We start from the raw sequence: 18,288 nt of genomic DNA, 5'->3' as shown, positions 1-18,288 counted from the left end.
AGCCTCCTCCCCACTTCAGAATCTCACCAGTGGCCCAGGAAATGGTAGGCGGTGGAGTCAGTGGTGACAGCGGGGTGAGATGCAGTGGAATCCGCAGCACGGGGAGCACTCTCTGCAGCACACTGACCAGCTGTTGGATGGTGTCAGCAGCTGTTGGATCCATGCTGTTCAGCGGTTTGGTCTTCTGTCAGAAAACCCCAGAGAGGAACAGACAACGGAGGGTTTAAATTCTGGAAGGGGTATGTTTATTAAATGGAAATGCGGGTGGAAAATGGAGGGTGGAGAATACTCAGCTTTAGAGTGAGAGCTGGGAGCTGGAAGCTGGAGCTGGAAGGAGATGAAGACGCCGTGCACGGAGGGGAGAAGAATCGGGGAGAGCAGTGAGCATGGAGGGGAAAAAAGAAGATAGCTGTCAAAATAGTAATAGTAATACGGCAAAATAGTGGTAGCACTGCAGCTAATGGTAACAGCTGTAAACATGACATAAAGTCAGTGTCTATACAAGACCAGACAGGGATGAAGTGAAGAGAGTGCTCTTAAATAGGTGAGTGGAGGTAATTAACTGAAGAGGTGCAGGTGATCTAAATCAATACTCCGGAGAGTGAAAGCGCTGGTGAGGGGTCGGGTCTGGCATGCCTGTGACAACAGCTAAACATTTACTCATATGACACATTTACCCTGGTAGTCTGAGTATGAATGTGTCGGTCTCACCTTTTCTTTTCTTTCGTTTCTTTTAAATGTACATGATTCTCTCCATTCTGGTGACGTAACTGCTCTTGCACACAATGAAACTAAAAGTAAATACATTTTATTCTCTCTCTCTTCCTCAAACAGTGTCTCTTCTACAAGGTAAAATGCAAAAATATTTAAATCACCACATATCAGTTCTTTACGGAAGTTCCAAGAGGCCATGCATTTTTTTTTTCTTTTGTTTTCTCGTTATAATTTTATTGTGATCTCTACATAACCAAAAACAGTTTTTAATGACATAATTGCATCAGGTGAAATCTCGTAATCATGAGAAAACAAAAATAATAATGCAAGGCCTATTAGGACTTCCGTAGTTATTTAATCTAAGGCGAGGTTGTTGTTGTTGTTGTTGTTGTTGTTGTTTTTGACACATGTAAAAGCTGATAAGAGTTTGTTTTTGTTAGATGTTATTGCCTTCTCCAGTATTTCACTTAAAGACAATTTTATGAAGCTTATTATTTAAATATTTCCAGTGATGCTGAAATCTCATTTTGGATTCTGAGCTACAGTGCTGCATTCAAGCTGTGTTCAAATCTGTGTAGAATATTGTACAAAATAACGGATTGTCAGATGAATCAGTCATTCATTCATCTTCACTTATCACTTTATCCTGCCAGTGGAGGTGGAGTGATGTACAGCAGTGTGTTTTAACTCCTTTTCATAGCAACTTTTATTCAGAAAAGTGAGGAGGATGTGTGGAAAAAAGGTGAAATCGTTTAAAATTATAGATATTCATGAAAGACATAACTTTATCTAAATCTGTGAAGTGATGAGAGACAAAGAAAAAAAAAGAGTTGAAATTGAATGAATTTAAAAGTGAAAGTGTCACTGATTGGGAAATCAGAAAGGGTTGTTCTAAACAAAGTAAAAAAATCTTATCTTATTGTTATAATGTATTCTTGTGTTTTGTCTTTTATTATGCTTTCTTGTCAACTCATGCATGCTAAGTCATAATGTGAAGTTTAGATGTGCATTGCAGAAAATCAGCTGTACTCATGCTAATTGTGGCTTTCTTTTGCAAATCTTAGAAAATCTGCACTTTATAAAGTCAAATCATGATCCCCCTTCATTATATTTGCATCATGTGGCTTTCGAGTATAGGTATGTGTCTTCTGTCAGTAAAATTACAGCAACCTGACCCTCCAAATATAAAATAATTGACTAAAGGTGGTAAAATTGTTTTTTTTAATGCTTCCACAGACATAGCAGAATCTTGGATATCAGCTCGAGTGGGTTCCACAGTTATCCTGCCGTGTGAGTGGAGGAACGTCTCCGTCCAAATACCTCATGTTCAGTGGAGCACGGTTTCTGAGACTGTGTTTGAGAGAAAGGGTGTGGAACTGTACGAGGGTGAAGGATATATGGGCCGTGTAGATGTTCCTCAAGACAAGCTGCTTAATGGAAACTGTTCTCTGGTGCTGAAGAATGTCAGACTCACTGATGCAGGAACCTACGAGAGCTACCTGTCTGTGAGGCGTGTGGAGAGATCCAGATCTACAAAATGGGTTTTAGTCCAGCGGGTCAAGCTCTCAGTCGATGGTATGTAGATATCAGAAAACCACAGCGCTGCTGAGTTCTGGACTCTGATTGGTTAGAAGTTGTTGATAAATTCTTTATAACAGCAGATCTGACAGTAGCGCAGGTTTATATCAAGATAAAGCTCGAACTTTACATAGTGCAGCATCTTCAGGACAAAGGAGTTTACACTTCAATTCAATTTATTTTGTATAGCGCCTTTTACAATGAACATTGTATGAAAGGGGAGGGGAAAAAATGAAAATAAAAAAATAACTAAATAACTAGAAATAAGAATAAATTATTAAACTATTGTATCCCTAATGAGCAAGCCCATGGCGACGGTAGCAAGGAAAAACTCCCTGGGATGATATGAGGAAGAAACGTTGAGAGGAACCAGGCTCAGAAGGGAACCCATCCTCATTTAGGTGACACTAAACAGTAAATAATGTAACTGTAACTGATTTAATGTCCTTTCTACAACAGAAATCAATGGCCCATGAGGACCTATTAGGTCAGTGTAGTTTCTAAGGTCATTATAGACACATTCTTTGCTGTCACAAGCTGACCGATGTAATGGCAGATCTTTGACTGTGTGAAAGTCCCCAAGTGGCTCTGTCCATGGCTGTCTCCTGGTCCACAGACAGCCATCCACAGCATGAGTAAGCACCACCAAGCGACGAGACTCTGACTAGGGGTAGGGCAGTGGTCACACTGGAAACTGGCAAACACTGGGAGCTCAGGAGTGGGGTGTATAGCTCGACAGAGAAAGACAGAGAGAGAAAGATATTAAGTATGATTCTGATCATGTGATGTTTAAAGACAATGTAGATTATGTGTAAAGTGCAGGCAAGACTAGCTATGACATCATAACTAAAAGGGACAGCCAGAAGGTGACAGACATGAAGGCTTCCCGGGACATAAAGCATCCAACCACATTGAGACTGTGTCTGAATCCGAAGCACTAATTGGAAGGCTGTTCCATAACTGTGGGGCTTTGAAAGAGAAAGCTCCGCCCCCTGCTGTAGCCTTTGCTACTTGAGGTACTACCAAATAACCAGCACCCTTTGATCGGAGTAGGCGTGGCGGATCATAAAAGACTAAAAGATCGCTCAGGTACTGCGGCGCGAGACTATTTAATGCTTTATAGTTCAGTAACAGGATTTTATAATCAATGTGAAATTTAACTGGGAGCCAATGTAGTGTGGATAAAATAGGAGTGATGTGTTCATATCTTCTGGTTCTAGTTAGGACTCTAGCTGCTGCATTCTGGACTAACTGGAGCTTGTTTATGCTCCTACTGGAACATCCAGACAGTAAGACATTACAATAATCCAACCTAGAGGTAACAAAAGCATGAACTAGTTTTTCTGCATCATGAAGTGACATCATATTTCTTATCTTAGCAATATTTCTGAGATGGAAGAAGGCTACTCGAGTGATATTATCTACATGAGCTTCAAACGAAAGACCAGAATCAATAATCACACCAAGATTTTTTACTGCTGGACAAGATAAAACTGAAAGACCATCCACCGTTACTCTGTAATCAGAAAGCTTACTTCTAGCTGCATGTGGTCCTAGTACTAGCACCTCTGTCTTGTCCGAATTAAGCAGGAGGAAGTTAGTGACCATCCAATGTCTAATGTCCTTTACACATTCTTCTATCTTAATAAGCTGGTGTCTCTCATCTGATTTAGCTGAGACATATAGCTGTGTGTTGTCGGCATAACAGTGGAAGCTAATACCATGTTTACGATTAATTGCACCAAGGGGTAACATATATAGGGAGAAAAGCAGTGGGCCTAAGACAGAACCTTGTAGAACACTGAACATAACCTTGGTATGCATGGAGAAGTCACCATCTAGATCTACAAACTGATAACGGTCAGTCAAATAAGATTTGAGCCAGGAGAGGGCTGTTCCTTTAACACCAACAACATGTTGGTATCAACATGTGTATCAAGTAGAACAGTGTGGTCAATGGTGTCAAAAGCTGCACTAAGATCCAGTAGCACCAGTAAGGAGACACAACCCTGATCAGAAGCCAGTAACAGGTCATTGACCACTTTAACCAGTGCTGTCTCTGTGCTATGATGAGGCCTGAATCCTGACTGATACATTTCATAAATGTTATTTCTATGCAGGTCTGAACATAACTGCTGTGCTACAGCCTTTTCTAGGATCTTGGAGATAAAGGGCAGGTTTGATATCGGTCTATAGTTAGACAGCTGACAGGGGTCAAGGTCTTTTTTTTTTTTTTTTAATCAGGGGTTTGATAACTGCTAGCTTAAAAGATTTAGGCACATAGCCAGTGCTTAGAGAAGAATTATTTACTTTTAGAAGGGGTTCAGTAGCTACTGGTAATATCTGTTTAAGGAAAGATGTGGGTAAAGGATCTAGAATGCAGGTTGAAAGTTTTGAAGAAATTAGCAAAATTAGATCAGGCTCTTGAAGTGGAGTGAAGCACTCTAAGCTCTGATCAGAAATAACTAGATAATTCTTTAGATAATATATCAAATAATTTGGTTTTAAATTAATAGTCAGAATTTTTTGCCTGATATTGTCAGTTTTTTCATTGAAATAATTCATTGCTGCTAAATATAGATAGTGTGCGCTTTTCTACAGTGGTTATACTACTAGTTAGTTTTGCTACAGTACTAAATAAAAATTTAGGATTGTTTTTGTTATCTTCGATTAGGGAAGAGAGATACGCTGATCTAGCAGCACTAAGAGAATTTTTGTATCTCAGAAGGCTTTCCTTCCACGCAATCTGGAATACTGCTAATTTAGTTTGACGCCATTTACGCTCTAGTTTCCTAGCTGATTGTTTTAAAGCTCGTATGTGGTCGTTGTACCAGGGTGCTAGTTTCTTCTCTTTAATTATTCTCCCTTTAAGTGGAGCTACAGTTTCTAGGGTGTTCCGAAACATTGACTCCAGGTAATCAGTCGCCTGGTCAAGTTCTGTAGGGTCAGAAGGTGAACCAATCATGTGTGATAATTCCGGGAGACTATCGGTAAATCTCTCTGCAGTAGCAGAAGTAAATGTACGCTTGATACGGTAATGTGGCACAATGCGCAACTCGTGACAAAGACGCATTTTAAATGAAACAAGATAATGATCTGAGATAGCTTCCGACTGTGGAAGAGTGACCTATGTTTTCTATATTTAATCCGAATGTAAAAATGAGATCCAGAGTGTAACCTCCATTATGAGTGGGTCCTATTACATTTTGATTAACACCTAATGAATCTAAGATGGACACAACTGCTGTTCTCAGAGGGTCTTCTGGCTTATCAAAATGAATGTTGAAGTCTCCTACTAATTAATGCTTTGTCTAAAGAAACAACAAGGTTTGAAGTAAAATCTCCAAATTCACTGAGGAATTCAGAGTATGGCCCTGGGGGTCTGTAAATAACAATTAGTGGAATTGACTCTGAACTTATTATTAGTACTTGCATACGTTAGGTTAGTATAAAGAACTTCGAATGTGTTGAGCTGATGTCTGGGTTTTTGTGTGGCGCTTAGCTTATCATGAATAACTGCGACACCTCCTCCCCTGCCTGTTAGACGCGGTTGATGTATATAGCTATAGCCAGGCGGACAAGCTTCATTTAATGCTACGTACTCGTTTTGTTTAATCCATGTTTCTGTTAAACAAAGAACACTGAACTCCTGATCAGTAATCAGTTCATTAATTATAAGTGTTTTAGTTGACAGAGATCTTATATTTAACAGTCCTAGCTTCAGATCAAAGGTGCTGGCTGTGCATTCACTATCATCTAGAATCAGGTTACTGAAACAAATTTTCTGATTGTTCAAACATTTTCGTTTGGTTTGGGGAACAGACACAGTCTCAGTGTTATGAACCCTGAGTGGTTTTTCCTCCGATTGTTTGTTTGAAAACCGGAAAAAAGGCTTCTCCCGAGAGAAAACAAAAGAACAATTAACTGCAATATGCAAGTAAAGATTTAGACAACGAAACCTGACAGTGTAAAATATTCAGGCAAAAGAGAAAAAATTAGACTATATAAACTTCAAATAAAAAATGAAGACTACAAGACTAAAGAGACTAAAGAGAACTGAACTGTAGAAATCTCTCTCTCTCTCTCTCTCTCTCTCTCTCTTACACACACACACACACATACACACACACTCTTTCACCTGTATCACTTATATTGTTCACTATTTATTGCATTACGTCAAACCCTGTTATTATTTCATTACGCTGCTATGTTTATATTTATGTTTATGCCTATATCTATTTGCACTACCTCAACCGCTGCTACTCTGTACATCATTTTATTTTTATACCATTTCATTTTTTACATTTCATAACACTTTCTTTTTCAGCACAGTGTCCTGTGTTTTTGTACCTACTGTTTCTGCACTGTCTTGTCTTTGCGCTGTTTGCACCTAGCTGCACACTTTGCACTTTATGTGGCTAGGACAAAAACCTTGGGCCTAGCTCTGTTTTTTTCATATTTGATCTTTATGTTGTATGTTTCTGTAGCACCAGGTCCTGGAGAAGCGCTGTTTCATTTCACTGTATAGCAGCGTCATAGCTGCTATAACATAAGTGAGAACAGGAACTGACTCATTTTGTACATTCCACTGCATTAAATATAACTAAACAGGTGGAAAGTATGATGTCTGTCTTGAATAAAAAAAAAAGAAAGCTGAATTTGCCAAGTAAGTGTTATAGTAGATGAATAAACCACTTCAGCATGCTGAGAGTGCACTTTGTGTTCACACAGAGTAACTGTCACAAATTTTACAAATTAGTTCTGCATTTATTTGTACTCTTCATGATGTGGAATTTCAGAAATGAGACACATAAACACTCAACAATGTGCAGTAAATGTCACTGGAAGCAAGTGTAGTGTAATTACTGTAAACTCTGTGCTGTAACAATGGCTTGGTATTTACGTACCTGGGGAGCTAGTTAGTGTGTGAATGATCATGTTTATTAAAGTTATTTTAGATATTCATAAACACAGTAATTTAAACAGTTAAAATACATTCAGAATCTTTTTTTTTTTTTGTAAATTTTGTAGTTCTTCTGGGTAAGTTTTCCAGCCCCTGAAGCCACTCTAGAGAAAAATCACACGAGTTTCATAGGGAAATAATCACAATTTAAATGTAAAATTAATGAATTTTTGTACACGTTTCACAGATTTACAGACATGGTGGATGTTTTTGTTAACATTTAATTTTTCACATGTGATTTTTACATTATCATTACATTAATCATTACATTATTTATTTAAGAAAATAAACTCCAGAATGTAAATAAATTAAATCTAGATATTAAACCATGTCATTATTTAAAGCAGAGAAATACTCCATTACCATTATTAAATAAAGACGGCTATAAAATGTCATCACCATCATGTGTCTTTACCTGAAATCTAAACCATTTGCAGTTTCAGGGTTGCGTCCTGCACCTTCACAAATTGTACAATGACAAAGTGTTTGTTTTTCCCCTAGTAAGAATATACACACCGTCGGTCCTCGCAACTTTACATCAGACATCTAATGAACTTCACTGAGGATGGTGGAACATTGAGTCCTGAAGTCCAGGCACTAACTGGATGAACTAGATAAAGAACGAATCTATAAAAATTGTCAAAAATAAAATTGAATTTCTTTCTATTTTTTCACCCAAAGAAACCCCTGAAGAAAATCAGCAGGAAACTTATCAGCTGGGCAGCACGGTGGCTTAGTGGTTAGCACTGTTGCCTCACAGCAAGAAGGTCCTGGGTTCAAATTCTGGGGTCGAACTGGGGCCTTTCTGTGTGGAGTTTTCATGTTCTCCCCGTGCCTGCGTGGGTTTACTCCGGGTACTCCGGTTTCCTCCCACAGTCCAAAGACATGTACATTAGGTTGACTGGTAATTCTAAATCCTCCATAGGAGTGAGTGAGTGTGTGTGTGTGGTTGTTTGTCTATGTGTGGCCCTGTGATGGACTGGCGACCTGTCCAGGGTGTACCCCTGCCTTTCACCCTATGTGCGCTGGGATAGGCTCCAGCAGACCCCTGTGACCCTAGGAGTCCTAGGAATAAGTGGGTATAGACAATGAATGAATGAACTTATCAGCTGGATTTATTAAGAACCACAAAGTTATGGCACTGAAGTCTGCAACATTTATTTCAGTCTACATGCAGAAACTATGCTGCAATGTAACCAAACATGTTAGTTATTTGTTTGTTTGAATGACTTGATTTTGTTTGCTTGTTTATTAAACACCACATTATTATATAATAATATATATAATAATATAGTCTTTATGTTCCATCCACTGTTTAGTTACATCATGTCATATCTCCAAATGGTTGTGTGTATATTATATAAATGTTTATGATGCACTCATTAGTTTCCTTTATAAATCTTATCAGGCAATGTTAAGGTGAGCCTCATGAATCACTACACGTGTGGATCTGGCACCATATTAAAATGAAATCTTTAATATTCCTCTTTTTTCTTTTCTCCTTAAGAAACTCCTGTAGAGAATGTTAATAAGTTAAGCATTACAGGTGAGTGTTAAATTCTAAAACTACCACCATCAAGCTTTTGTTTAGTGGTTGATTGATTGATTGATTGACTGATTGATTGATTGACTGATTGATTTTTGATTCTCTCGCTCTGTCTAGATGATGTAGGGGTGAATTGTTCTCGATCAGCGATCATCCTCTTTTCTCTTCTTTCATGTTTTCTCTTCCTTGGATTCCTAAATAAGTAAATAAATGTGGTCTAAGACAATGGTCCCCTTTGTAGTGTTTTTTTTTTCCACTACACCCCAACCCAATTAAACTAAATGTGCATGTGTACATTCATTTATAAAATTAAATCCAGATTAGCAAACAACAAATGAAGCATAAACAACAGCATGAATGTATTATGAAAGCATAACAGACATAATACGAGGTAAAACAGCCCATTCAAATGAACCATCTGTCTTTTACAGCTGGATTACACAAGTCAACAGACTGATTTGAATCATTTACTGTATGAGGGACTCGCTGGAACAAAACACATTTAGAGACTGATGCTTAACTCTTTAAATAATAATAAACAACTCAAATTCAATTATTCTTTTAGTTTCACATTTGCTTCATTCAAAACATGACCTTGTAAAATGAAACGAAAATATCTCTGAGAGAGTGAGAGAGAGAGAGAGAGAGAGACGGGGACGGAGTGAGGAGCACACAGAGCTGTGGGTGAGAAAGGGGGATTTTTATTTTTCCTTTCACTTTTACTTTCTCTCTCTCTCTCACACACACACACACAGACACACTGCTCATTGTGCTCATCCATCTATCTATCTATCTATCTATCTATCTATCTATCTATCTATCTATCTATCTATCTATCTATCTATCTATCTATCTATCTCACTTATCTCTGCAACAGAAAACAACAGAGAACAAATCATTACTATAATTACTATAATCAATACTATAACGCTCAGGTGTGTGACCCTTCTCACTTGTCCCCCCTCGGCAACTTACTGGTGCTGTATCATAGCTTCCCCTGCGCTCTGACCCCAACTTCCTCAGCTGGGTTATGTGAAGAAAAGAATTCCACTGTGCTGTAATGTATGTGTGGTGATAAAGGCTTCCTCTTCCCAGTTCTTCTTCTAATATTTTTGTATTTTTAAATAAATCACTGTCTGTGAGAACATTTGAACATTGACACTTGTACTACAACAGAATAACTGGATGATCAAAAACAACACTGAATACATTATCATCATTTCTTTATTAGTTACAGTAAAAAAAAAAAAAAGTTATCAGTCTCATCCACACATCACCGACTTTATCACCGTTTGAAAAAAATGACACTGAGCCGTAATTAAAGGGACCGATTCCTTCATTTACAAAAAAAAATAGAATACTGCAATAAGAAGTAACATTTATAATTCATAAGTCTCACTTTGTTAAATCTTCCAGCATGAGAGAAATCCGTGTAAAAACGAGATTTGAGCTAAATGACATTAATTAATGTATAAATAGCTAAGAAAATGTATTATCAGCAGCCTTGCAACTTCTTCCCCAGCTGGTAAAAACAACAGAAAATACCACTGTAACTTTAAATTCATGAGACTCGACTGTCATGACCAAATCTGTCCTTCTATTTATCGCCAAATAACTCCTATAAAACTCATGGAAATGGAAGAAGGCCTTAAATCTCTGAGGGAGGTTCTCTGAATGTTAACCACGCCCACAATGTGACATCACAATGAACAGGGTGAAGTGCTCAGCAGCAGAGAAACTGTATTAATCAAATAGTCTTATAGGCTTTAAGTAATTAACCTTTTCATAATTTTAGGAAGAAAAGCTGCATTTTGCCATCAGTACTATAATGAATCTGTGGCTCATTTCTGTGCTCACCTGCAGGTAAACATTTGTTTCTATTTAGCCTCTCTGTATTAAATAATACTTTATTTAAATAATTAGAATTCTTAAATGGTCAAATTTTACCTTTTAGCTAGAAGAAACAACCTTTTTAAAATTAGCTAGTTCCATCACATTTGTTAGCCTGGCATGCAGACATCTCGGAAATGTTGGAAATAGAATTGAATTGAATTTACTAGCCTCTCAAGTAGAGTAGTTTGATCAAAGGTGTCAAAAGCTGCCCTAAGGTCAAGCAACCCCAGCAAGAGGACACAACCTTAATCAGATGGCTCCCTTTCAATGCTGTTTGAAATAATACTAGTTTTGTTTGCTGCCATTTTCATTCTAATTTTTCAGTGGTCTGTTTTAAGGTGTGTGTATGATCGTTATATTTGGATGCTAGTTTTTTCTGTTTAGTTATTTTTTGATATCCATTGAAATAAATGGAAATGTGTTTTCAGGTGTGAGTGACAAAAGTGGCAATTTGAATAGGAGCCTTTATTTGTCACATACATTACAGCACAGTGGAATTATTTCTTCACATATGCCTATTATGGAGTCTGTGGTCAGAGCACAGGGTGAGACTTTCTCATGGTCACAACCAGGGACGTTTCTAGGATTTGAAAACATCAGGAGTTAATTAGGGAGAGGGGGTAAGCAAGAATAACATGCTGGAAGAGTATTTTTATGTAATATTGTTTAATAATAAACACAAATGAACACAAACAGTATGCAACTTTAGAAAATTTCATTCAGTCTTTTTTCTGACTCCTCCCATCATTTCAGAGTCTTGCTACTAAAAAATGAGTTCGTTAATTCATTACATTTTTTCTCACAGGTATACCATGCAATATTATCTCTTTTACAGCTTGTGTGTGAAGCAGTGCTGTGTAGATCCATTATTAATAATAATAATAATAATAATAATAATATTATTATATATTATATTATATTAATTATTATAATAAAAATAATAATTATTATTATTATTTTACAAAAAACTATATTATACATGCACCTATTATTTTATTCCTGATTTATGATGCCACTACTGTATGTATTATTCTTTGTTTATTTTTTATTTTTTACAGCCTCTTCTCTTCTCTTCTCTTCTCTTCTCTTCTCTTCTCTTCTCTTCTCTTCTCTTCTCTTCTCTTCTCTTCTTACTTGAGTAAAACGGTCAGCTACCATACTAGTATTTATAGAGCTGAGAATTTATTTTTCTGTAGACAGAACAGCCGAATGATGGAGTCTGTTCTGGTCCACTGTTCACCTAAACCATGTCTGTATTTTAACTTAAATACTGCATTAGCTGGATAATAGAAAGTCATGATGTTCAGTCTGTAATGTCTTAGTGCTTTAACAGTTTATATTTTATTTAGATCTATCTTTAGGCTTATTTAATTGAAGGCTTTTGTACGTCTTGTGTATGGAATAATATTCTAAAGGGTCCTGTATGTCACGGGGTTTCAGAATCAGAGACAGTGGGCCTCCTTTGTGACACAACATACATTTGTTAGGGACTTTTATCAACTGTGTTAACATTAAAACTTAGAAGTTAGACTTTTATCTGAATAATATTGTTGTGTTTTCTGACATTTTTTATTACTGTCCCTCTCAAGGGCTGTAAGGTGTTTTAGTCACATGGTGTGAAAGCCGATAGGTGTAGGACATTGAAGTATCGCGAGAGCGGTTCTAGTGTGTGTGTGTGTGTGTGTGTGTGTGTGTGTGTGTGTGTGTGTGTGTGTGTGTGTGTGTACGGAGAGAGATGTCAGTCAAAATCGTGTACAGTACACAGCAAAAGTGCTCAACTGAACCGATGACATTAATTCCTCGGGATAAAACTTTCGGGGCTAGATTAAACTCATCCCTGGGTCACAGCAGTTGCAGCGTGGGAGCCGCTGGGGCTTGAAATTCTGGTGTTTTGTTGAGTTTTGCTGCTTTGTCGAAAAATGCTACCGTAGCACGAATCGTTAGCAGACTCTATCGATTCGCGCTACCTTATTGAAAAATGCTACCGTACGGGTTCACATGTCCAGTTGTGTATATACTTTAAAGGTATAACTCTTAGTGTTGTGGCATATTAAAAGGGGCTCATTGTACTGTTAGAGTGCCGGGAGCATGTTTTGATACTTCATTATAAGATTATTCATTAAGAATTCATGGGTAGCATGTCTCGACAGACCATGATCCCCTATCAAATAATGCTCCCAGTGTAAAATCACTTGATATTACACCACCTCTAACACCATCTGTACTGTAAGAACATGGGGAGCATGTTCTGATATTTATACATCTGACTACCTAAATTATTTTAAGAAGACACGGTAGCTGAATAAAACTTGTCTAATTGTCTTTGACAGATTATTTTAAATAATTTTATATCAGTAGCAGAACAGTAGACCAGCTGTGGACACTAAAGAAAACAATTACAGAGAGTATTTGAAGATTGTGTCTGGATCTGCCACACCAGAACATTTATTATTTGTAACATTTTTTGCACAAATATGGTTCACAACTTTCTTTCTCATACTGGGCTCATTCAACATTCACCTACGGCAAGGAATCACACTGCACCTACAAAAAAGGAAACAAAATCAATAAAAAGGCATTAGAAACAAAAGACTCCAGAATATGGTAATATGCACACACGTTTAGGAGTAAACTGATCATACAGAACACGTTTGTTATACTTTACCATTTCAATCATGCTCTTGTTGGCATGATGTTCGAGTGAGGAGCACACCATGCTGCATTCCCTAAAAACAATGGTTTTCATAAGGTTTTAAACAGTAGTAGCTTCACTTATTCTCTATGAGTAGATGAATCACATTACACTACAAATATTTTAGTTATGAGTGAGAAAGCAAATACATTTAACAGAGTATTCATAAACAAACATTCACATATTCATACACGCATACCTAGATACAATATACACAGATATCCCAACTACAAGAAACGTCTGACGTCTGTGATTGCCAACAAGGGTTTTACCACCAAGTATCAAGTCATGTTTTGCAAAGCGGTCAAATACTTGGGTGATTCTCACGAAACCACTGAAACACCACGGCACTAATGATTTTGAATATAAAATGTGTAATTTAATGATATAAAAAAGCACCAGAATAAAGACAATACTGTTCTCTACCTTGCACAATGTGGAATTTCAACATGAGAATGAATTATTTTTCTATTTTACTGCATTATCTGCTGAAATTCTCATTACGGCAACACGTCCCGCTGTGTCTGAATGTGTGTTATGATTTAATTTAAACAAATTAACATAAAAAATTTGAAAAAAAAAAAAACTATATGGAAGTTCTACTAAATTATTCTAGATGACAGAAAAATTATTTACTGAATATTCATGTATAATAATAATAATGGGGGAAAAAAGTAGGAAAATGATGTGTCCATGCCTGATGTTCTCATCCTCCACAACACTTTTTGAGGACTGTTTAAACACACATATAGAATGGAAATAAAGTGTGATAGAGTGATGGAGCACATGGGACAGTTACCATGGTGACCAGGTAAGATCCCACATCTCTTTATATCTCTCCAGTTAAATGTTAAATATTCTATTGTAAGAATGTTAACATGACATTTTGATTATCATTACCGAAACAGAAAGTTTTCCACATTTCGAAAATTTTTAGATTTACAATTTTTTTATGAAAATGTACTTTATTGAGGTCTAACTATATGCATTGAGAAAACAATTGTAAAGCCATCATGGCTTCTCTATTGTTAGCAAAACATCCTGAGGCACCTCATCCTCCGCAACACCATTCTCATACACCGCAACCATGTAAGGCCAGTTGTGGTAAAGAGAACTTATATAATGGGAATGAGAATTTAAGCATATTGTGTATAACTTTTAAATATCTCCTATGAATTTAATATTAATTTCAAATTTCCTAAATGTTGATATTTTGCTTTATGGTTTGTTTCATTGTAGACAATCAGCAAGTGTGAAAAAAAAAAGCTTTAGCAAAGGCCAGGGTGACAAAGTTCAGGGAAAAATTCTACAGAAACCCAGAACTGCTGGAGGAGTACAGAAGGAGGGAGAGAGGTTAGGTTTGGAGATGTTACAGCAGGTGGAATTAGCAAAAAACACCCTACAGTGTTAGGAAATGTACATGAAATGTACAGAGTATACACACACACACACACACACACACACACACAGTAAGCATCAAGTCTATACTATATGATGTATATATAAAATATTTTCCCCCATGTTATGAGACTAATTTAATGTAATGCTTTCTTTCTGCTTCCAGGAATCAAAAACAAACTGGTAAAATACAGAAAACTGAAGAGCTGACTAAGAAGCAACATGAAAAGAAAAAAAATACAGTGGTCAGTTATTTTTTAGTGCCATGGTAAAATGGTTCATGTTTTTTAGGTAAACGTTGAAATGCATGATTGTGCAAATATTATGTTTCTTTCTGCATTATCTCAGACTAGTCTCAGTATAAATCTCAGACTAGTATAGTTATCATTACCGAAATAATTAACCTCATTACCCAAACCTATATATCATTACCAAACTCATGTTTATTAGATGTTAATTTAAAAAAAGTGTGGAAAGCCTTAGTAGGATATTTATTTAGTTGGCTATTTTGTTGCTGTTTCCTTCCTAAAACGTGATTAGATAATCTATAGGTGGCACTGAGACAGCCAATCAACAATCAACTTCAGTTCTTCCCAACATTTTGGATGCGATTCGTCACTTTAATTCTTAAGTAAGTACTTCTGTATTTTAACTTAAGTAAACATCTGTCAGTAGAACTTTCAAGTAACATCTGATGAGCCGTATCTGTACTTTGTCTTCGTCCTCCTCTGGATTTATAAATAAAAAAATATTTTTTTGATGCCACTGACCTTTACACTGAAGCAGTGCACAAGCCACTTCAAATCTTGTTAATGGCTTGTGCAGACGTCTGGACAGTACTGATGTCTTCCCTCACGAGATAATCTTCTGCGAACTGCAAAATGTCATTTTAATTCATAATAGTAATTTCAGTTACTTATAAACGTATAACGTGCCTATACCATTAGTATAAAAATGTTTACCATCAACACTAAAATGCCACAGCTGCTGGACTCATGCTGCTTGTTGTGTTGCATTGTCTGTACTGTCCATTTTGCTCCCTGGTCTCCATAGCCTGTCATTCTCAAGTAATTCCTGATTATTGTTTTTTTTTAAATGAAAAGAAGAACACAGACCAGTAATAATGCTTCAGTTCTCTTAACATTAAGAGCTTCAAACATTGCTCTGTAAAATTGCAAAGGTCAGCTTAAACTCTAATTAATGTGTTTTTAAATGTGAAAGTTTACTACAGACACTCTTACCTCCAGTTTCGTAGCAATTTACGTTCATAGGAACCTTCATTTGCCAATGGATCAATCAACACCAAGGCCTTTTCAGAAATGTTGACAATCTAGAAATGTTTAATTCATTCATGTTATTCTTATCTATATATAAGATACATGCAAATAATGTCACTGATAAATAATATTGGACTGTAAAATAAGCCAAAAAAAGGTAACCAACCCACTAAAAACCTTTCTGAGTATCTGGAATTGTCCAGAAAAAAATGAAGTTGCAACAACAGCACTGAGATGGTGAACAGGTTTCTGTATTTAAAAAAATGTAAATTTATAATGCTGGATTATAAGAAAAATCTAAGAAAAGCTACATAAATATAATTCCCACTTGCCTGCTGCCTTTCAGTGAGCATGTGCAAGTATGCATCAATAACCTGCGATGTAAAAAATAAATTTAACAATTTTAGATTTCTTAATACATTTTCAACACTGATATTTAGTCTCTTACATCACCAACCAGCCACTCGGTCCCATACAGAGTACGGAAAGACGAATCATACAGTTTGTAGGGTCCAACAACTGCTTCCACCCGGCCGTCATCTTCTGCATCCCACAGCATTCCAAGTGAAAACACAACATAAATGTTAAAACAGATTTTTTTACTATTACTGTTGGTGTTCTGCCAAAAGTACATGGACACCTGAACACTATACTTACTTTTGCTTGTTTAATTTTTAGTTTTAAACCCAGTATAATGAATACAGAGTTTATCTAACAACATTGGATGCACCCAGGTCCCTAGAATGTCTTTGCATGCTACATAATTAAGATTCCCCTTCAATACAATGATGACACCTGGCCAAATCCATTCACTTGAAGAGGCATCCACATACTTTTGGCAATATACTGTATTTGAGAAGCAGTGACCAAACCACAAAATGGCCAAACCACAAAATGGTCAAAATGGCCAACAGGCCAACATGCACAATTTGAACATTCAAACAAACGTGACCAAATGACCAACAGGTCAACTGTCAAACATAGAACTCAGTGATCACGACCTCCTTCCTCTATGCTTTCCTTTACGTTCGCTGAGGCATCCTGTCAATCATTCAACATTCAAGATTGTTTATTTATCACATGCACAGTTCTACAACATGTAGTGAGATGTAAACTTTTAGATTAAATAAACACTAAACCAGAGGCATTATATTCAAGGCAGATGCATGCAGGCTTTTCAGGTAGTGATTTTGCTTTTACCTCTATTCTGACATCATGGATTTTAATGTTTTTTTTGGGAGCAAAATGAATAACTGAAGGCCTCTGTGGCAATGTGGAAGCGTCTTCAGTTGTTACTTCCGAATCCTCTCCCATGGTCAGTGAGTGTGGGCATCAGAAAATGGCCTCATCTTGCTTTCTTTGTGGATCTTGGGTGATCGTTGACTGTGGACTGGACTTTCAGTTTGGCTTCTTCTGTAAGGCTTGATGTGGCTGACATTGTACCTATTCTTCAAAGTTACCCCTTCAGAACTGGAAAATGTAACCAGCTTGCCATGTATTGCCTGAATGACATAAGGTCCGGAAAAATCAGGCTCGATTCTTCCTCCCTTCCTTCCCCGCTTCCTCATGTTGAACAGCAGCACCTCATCTCTGACACGATAAACCATATTTTTGTACTTCTTCTGTACTCTTTTTTCATAGGCCTGATTTTGTTTGTTGTTTGTTGTTAACTTGGTGATATTTTCTGCTGCTGATTTTTTTTACTAGTTCCCAATTATTCTTTTTTTGTCCAGAAATGCACCACAAGTTGTCTCATCAAGAAGAAGTACAGTGGAAAGCTAAAAAGAAAAAAGGTACAGTAATATATATATATATATATATATATATATATATATATATATATATATGATAAATATATTAATATATTAATATAATAATAATAATAATAATAATAATAATAATAATAATATGTAAGTATATATATATATGACTGGTGAAGAAAATGAACTCATCTTGCCAAGTTCATTACAAGTAGTTTTTAAAGGACTCCAGAAACAAACTGACCGGCATGTCAACAGGAACCTCAGAGGGGAAAACTGCCTCCCTCCCATACATCAAAAGAAATGGAGAATATTTTGTAGTGGTCTGCATCTTTGATCTCAATGAAAACAACGTAGCATCCAAGTAGACATCCCAGTTGTTCTGCTTCTCACTGACCAATTTTGTGAGAGCTCTAAGAAACACAAGGGTGGAACACAAGGGTGGAACACAAGGGTGGAATGTTGTC

At 36.7% G+C, this 18,288-nt stretch overlaps 1 long non-coding RNA gene across 1 annotated transcript; it reads right to left on the bottom strand.

Annotated features, from left to right (window-relative positions):
- Window positions 1-13,364: 13,364 nt before the first annotated feature.
- On the bottom strand, window positions 13,365-16,401 carry LOC131364407 (uncharacterized). Its single transcript, XR_009206468.1, has 5 exons — window positions 16,228-16,401; window positions 16,026-16,114; window positions 15,747-15,858; window positions 15,555-15,658; window positions 13,365-13,420 (listed from the first exon to the last, which is right to left on the bottom strand). It is a non-coding gene; the product is annotated as an uncharacterized LOC131364407 (long non-coding RNA).
- Window positions 16,402-18,288: the final 1,887 nt, after the last annotated feature.

This window comes from Hemibagrus wyckioides, linkage group LG14 (genome assembly GCF_019097595.1).
Source record: "Hemibagrus wyckioides isolate EC202008001 linkage group LG14, SWU_Hwy_1.0, whole genome shotgun sequence".
Classification (NCBI taxonomy): domain Eukaryota; kingdom Metazoa; phylum Chordata; class Actinopteri; order Siluriformes; family Bagridae; genus Hemibagrus; species Hemibagrus wyckioides.
Note: the sequence above shows the minus strand (reverse complement) of the source record. Positions and strands in the feature narration are given on the sequence as shown.